Genomic DNA, 6,816 nt, shown 5'->3' with positions numbered 1-6,816 from the left:
TTGTAAAATAAAATACACAATATTGTACATTCATTTGTATTGCTTGTACATTGTGTTGTACACTATATATATTGTACACTATTCAATTCATCTAATCTGTGGTGTAATACTACTTACAATAAGATTTTGTTTGCTTTAATTTAGGTGTTAGGTAAACGACTACCCACGTCAGCCGAAATTAGATAATGTGAATCTTTAAATTTTGTATGATTATCTTAGATAATTTAAATAAATGACCTCTTAGATCTAAGAAAAGAAATGTAAACAAACATATTAAATAGTGTTTCATGTGTCTTTTTTTTGTCTATTTTATACATAAATAGGGGATAATATTCTGTAGATCTTGTAAAAAAAATCTACTGCTTGTCATTTTACACCATGTGATCATAGATAAACATTAACATCATCATCATCATCATCATCCTTCGTGAAAGTATTCACTGTGGACACACACAAAAAAAGGTGAGACACTTATATATACACATAGATTGAATTTTGATAATAGTTCTTCCCAAATACCGCCTTCAATATCTTTGTCTATTTGTTTTACAATAGATATATAAGGGTATTCACATATGATTCACTTGTCTTTTATCTATCATACATACATACATACATACAATGTAAACAATACATGATCAAATAATGAATGTCTTTGATTCTTTATTAACTAATCACCATATACACTTGGTATTGTTTGTTTGAATCTTCCCATCATATGTGTGTATAAATGTGTGAAAACAAATTTAACACCTCTTTTGTAATATTATTACAATAATAATAATATAAAGAAAAGGATAAGACATTGTTTTGTTATAAGTAAGGGTAAATAAGATCTACATTAGATCATGTTTATTGAAACCGTTATGAACATAACTTTCTTGGGTTTTTCTTCTTTTGAAGTTAAATATTGTAAGGTTGAATCATGGGGGGGGGGTTACTTTTGTTTTCATCTACCGATAAACATTTACAATATGTGACTTTTTTTATGATTGTCAAAATGAATCCATTTTTTCTTTCTTTTAATTTTGTTACTAAACTTACCGTCTTAGTGATTGATATAAACATGGTTGAATCAAATCTATTCTATTTAAGATATATACATATATCAACCTAAACCTCAATACATGTCATTTATCTGTCAATTAATGATCAATTTGTGTATATTATGACCTCTTCAATGTTCTATAGACAAGTAAATACTGATATTCATTATAAGGATATTGAAGATGAAATCATTGTAACCTTGACTTGTATAGTTTTCGTTGATTGATTCATGTATAAGAATGATACCATATACCTAAGAGTCTAATATTTTTTTCATATAATTAAAGTGGGTTAGTTAGGAAATGTATGGTATAAATAAAGGCTTTGTTAATAAGTTCGATGGTATGAGGGTGAAATGATAGAGAGATTAAAATATGGTTAGTAACAATTAAGAGATGGAAAATTTATATCAATGGATAAACTTCATACTTTGGCTAAGATTATTATTTTGGGAATAAAAACATTTTCACAGTTAGAATTCACTTGGTATTGTTTGTTTGAATCTTCCCATTAATGTTTAGGACTGAAACTGATCAGTCTCTTATTGGCATATACGCATACTGTGTGTATTGTCTCGATATAACCTTAATTCACAAGCAGTATAAGCAAAGATGGCTGGTGGCTAGCAGTGGAATCCAGGAGTGAACACCAACACTGAGATGAAGGTACATTGAGCTGACGAGTCTCAAATAGGACGAAACGCGCGTCCTGGATTCCACTGCTAGCCACTGTCCATCTTTGCTTATTTTCACAGTTAGTTAGTAGATTTTTGTGAATTATGGTTTCAGTATTATTGTTTTTTAGCTTCGATTAATCTCGAAAATATGTTTTGTTACTAGATCAACCTAAGCATTCATTTATAACTCTATCTTCATTAATCAGGTTCATTTCTTGCAAAGTATTATTCAAATAAATCAAATAATAAACTGAATTACGCAACTTGATCTATCGACAATACGTTGGCAGAGTATCACATTAAGTTACTGAGCTAGTCACTAGAAACTGATTGATTAAACATTTTTGCTGCTATTTGAAGTCTAATAATCATCATCTGCTCAATTTACTAACATTGGTTATGATTATAATCATATTAATAATCTTGTCAGCGGTACTATGATTTATGGTCGAACCAATCAGGCAAAAGATAACAGATCCTGGATTTTGGCGCGAAATTAATTAATCCAATTGGCTAAATAAAGTTTCAGCATTATAACTGATGTCAGTTCGTGAAAACTCTAAATCTTGTTCCTAACCCTAACTGTCAACTGTAAATCATTGTTCTAATTCCTCATACGGACTTATAATCTTCATTTGGTCTTAGTTATTAGGCGGGTACTCTCAAGATCACTTTAGGGTCTCTGAAAGGTCGTCTATATATTATAGTCTTATCATCTTTTCTTCTTTGGTTAAAAAAAAATTATTTTCATCTAATTATGTGATATTATCATAAGTAATTTTTCTCTATCCTACCATGAAAAATAAAGTTCGTCTTCTGAACACATGGTTAACATAGTACTCATATAATGTTAACTACTGTCTAGAGTCATTAAATTGTCTTATACTGATAGGAATCAATAATTTATTGATTGTCGATTGATCAATTAAAGTCCAAACGATCAGTTTCTTTTTCGAACTCATAATATAACAAATTACTTTGGTTTATGTAATACAGGCTTTCCGGTGTTTTTATCGTTTTAGTCAGCAAAATGTCCTGTATCTAAGTTTTTGTAGGTTGGGACACATCAGGAAGGCATTTCTGGAAGATTTAAGGGAATAATAGGTACGAAATAACATTTAACAGGGATCCAAGGATTTCCTCAGACTACAGAGACGACATCACCAGTAATAGAAACCATCTAAACTGGGTACTAGACATCTGCTTAGTCCTAGTGTGAGACTCATCATCTATGTTCATCCACAACCCCATGACCAAGAATTGAATGTAGTCTTGAACGCTAACACTTAACCTTCGGATTATCAAGTCCGGATTCAATAGTGTACATGCCTAACTTCAATCAATCCACAGCACTAACGGACGATCTCCTATTGTATTTGGTGGATAACTGCCTCACAATAGACACGGTTAAACTTCAATTTTCATGACTTTTCATCAGGAAAGTGAATTTCCTCCTAGAGCTAGTCATCAATAAACACATGATAACTCTCAATATGAGTTTGTGGAGATTGTTAAATTTTGCTGAAATCACGAACCTAACGAATAACATTTTTATCGATTTCGTGACATGTAATCCATAATAAAAAAAATGAATTTCTGTGTGATACCTAGTTAATCTATAACTCGTAAGAATAATATGTAAATAAAGTGTACAGTAATCCAATTGAATAAGAAAATATAGAACCCTATAACTGAACCCATCAGTTTTAAAGGTAATATATAATTTTTCAGTGAACCCAACTATTTTAAATTCATATTGAATACAAACAATAAATATGTACACTTGATCAATCTGTTAGGATGAAATAGCTATCTATCTATGCTTCCAACTATTATCGGATTTTTGAAGGTATTACTAAAAAACTATTTTAAATACATGGTTGTATTATGTAACTACTAACCTATTATCTACAATTAGAACTTGAATAAGTTCAGTCCAATCACAATAGTATGATAATAATATTCATATGCTAAGGATAAGAATAGTCTGGTTATCACTAAGATGGGCTTGACATGCATAACATTGGTCCTTATTCAGTAATCAATCAATTAGAAATACATTACGGTCCTACAGTAGGTTAGTCACAGTTCAAATAACTCATTGTTAATGTCACTGATTGTGAAGCCGGATGACATGAAATTTAAATCAATCAGGAAACATCAGTTCCCTTAAGATTGCACGTATAATCTACTGATGATTGCTAATTAACATGGAAACTAGAGTGGGGTTTCTTCTCAACAACCTCCAACTACCAGCTTAGTATTAACATCAATATACAAATAATAATGGGAAAAGTCAAACAAATTTTCAATGTTAGGTTTGTTTGTTTGACTGTTTTAGATTAATAGTTGAGATCATGAGTCAACAACATAACCTTGATGAAATGGCTGAGAATTGATTTCAGTAGTGTATATACATCCACTAGTTGTTTTATTTTAGATTCTAAGTTTCAAAATTATCTTACTCCTTTATTCCACAAATTCTTTCTTTATTCTTCAAAGATATTGTCTATACTTTATTCATTTTTTCTACTGCCCCTAGTACTGTTACTACTCATATTATTATGGGACTTATCTTCAATATCTCATGAACATGTCATATCTATTTTACCACTGAAAGATGTTTCTGAACGCTGACTAACTAAGCCATACTAATATAACATATTAGTAGATAACTTCCTGATATTTGAATACAATGTCTATAATAACCAACAACAACAAAAATAAAAAAACCAATCCATAACTTATGAACAAGATGAAGCAGTTCACGTGGTATTGTTTACTTGAATCTTCCCATTCATGTTTAGGACTGTAATTGATCAGTCTCTTATTGAAATATGTGCATCCTGTGCGTATTGCCTCGATATAGCCTTACTTCACAAGTATTCTAAACAAAGATGCCTGGTGGCTAGCAGAGGAACTCAGGACCCGTGTTTCGTCCTATTTCAGACTTTTCAGACGGATGTACCTGAAACTTCACCTGATTGCACAAGCAAGTGGCTATCAGGACTCAATAGGTAGGTGCATAAGGTGATGGCTTTGGAAGCGAACGGTATTGGGTTCAAATTCCGTAATGAACATCAACTCTGAGATGCAGGTACACCTATCTGGTAAATCCCAAATAGGACGAAACATGCGTCCTGGATTCCACTGCTAACCACTATCCTTCTATGCTTGTAAAGAGAAGGGATATTAGAAGTTATTTGGTTTGAAATTAGTTTCGATCACTGACTGATGGTTAAGACCGACTGATCATTTATTCCATGATAATAGTAAACTCGACAGCAATGTACATTCACAAAATCATGTAGAATAGAATCCACGATTATCAGTGAGTAGTCAATAAAGTTCAATCGTATATTCTGAATGAAGAAAATATCGTCGATCTAGTCCAATGAACACTGAGCGGTATTAATAATCAATTGGTATTTTGAATATTAAATTAATGAATTCTAATTCAGTAATCTTAATGTATTATCATCCCTCGAATTCGAATCTGAAATATAATTGAAATATTATTTGCAGTCTTATGTTAAGACTTATTGATGAATTTCAATGACTTTATTGCGTTTCTATTTGGTAACTAATTTGAACTCTAATTATTACCATAAATTCCTTATTAAATCTAACCTTAATTATCTACAAGTGCCAACATTGGTTATATTCATAGAAGTACTTAGCTTTTTATATTACTAAATGAGTTTATATTCATGCACAGCACAGATTGTAGCTGTATATACGATATATTACATTTCAGTTCTTTATGAAATAATAACTGAACTAATTAAGCCTATTAGTGTTTGAAGTAAAAAAAAAATACTGAATTGTAGTTTCCATATGAAAATCAATAAAGGGATGTACGTACAAAGAGCTATGATGAGTACCGGACAGAGGGGTATGCACACCCTGGATTACAGCTCAATTCGTCAAGCGGAAAAGTTTTAGTTCAGTGAAAAAATAAAGCACAATATTTTTAAAATAAATATGGTAACTGTTATAAATAACACAATGTTATTATTTTTCAAAACTAAACTAATAGGATTTTTTTAAGTAATACGAAACATCAGAAAGGGTTTTTGTAGATATTATAGTAATTTTAATAGTTGAGATCATGAGTCAATTGAAGCTAGAATACCATGGAAAACATGAAAGTACTGGACGGCTGTTTCGTCCTCATGTGGGACTCCTCAACAGTCAGCATTCACGATCCCGCTCTTGAGATTCGAACAATGGAAGATGTGTCGCTCAATTTCATGAGTTAATTGAAGTTAGACATTAACACCATCGGATTCGGGCTCAGTGGTCTAGATGTTAAGCGCTCGCGCGCGAGAGTGATAGGTCCTGGTTTCGAATCTTAAGAGGAGGGATCGTAGATGCGCACTGTTGAGGAGTCTCACAATAGGACGAAACGGCCATCTAGTACTTCCAAGTTTCTCATGGTGGTCTAGCTTCAAGTGACTCATCATTTTTTTATTGCTAGTAATCTGCTAAACGACGAGATTACAGATCAATTTAAAATTGTAGAATTTACCTGGCATAAAACTCATTATAATATTTTCTTAAAAAACTACGTTCTCATTAATATTAGAGTAAAAACAACATTCAGGAAGCTTACACCATTCATTAGTGTATCAGTGAATTTATTGTTTATTCATTACATATCACCATTAGATTTTATAAATGTAAATTATGAATTACGCCTGATAACCAAGACATTGATACATAAGCAAATTATTCTGTATGGTGTAACTAAACACATCGTAAATATATATCACAGACACATTGATATACTTAAAGTTATTTCAATCGTTTATTTAAATTATCACCCTTGTTACTAAGTGACCAATACTGTTAACATCGCTGAATGTTTTCTTTAGATCAGGTGTCTTATTTTTTTTTTTTAAACTCGGTCTACGGTATGTTGATTATTATATTTTATAGCCATTAACTGCTACAACTCCGAAAGGAAAGATTATATATCTTTTTTTTATGCTCCCTCTTAAGTTCCTATGCTTAATTAATTAGAAACAGCAAAAAATCAGTATAGTAACCGATTCTCTCCCAAGCATATGACGTATAATTGATGCTTCATA

Source organism: Schistosoma mansoni, assembly GCF_000237925.1.
Source record: "Schistosoma mansoni, WGS project CABG00000000 data, chromosome 2 unplaced supercontig 0171, strain Puerto Rico, whole genome shotgun sequence".
Lineage (NCBI taxonomy): Eukaryota > Metazoa > Platyhelminthes > Trematoda > Strigeidida > Schistosomatidae > Schistosoma > Schistosoma mansoni.
Note: the sequence above shows the minus strand (reverse complement) of the source record.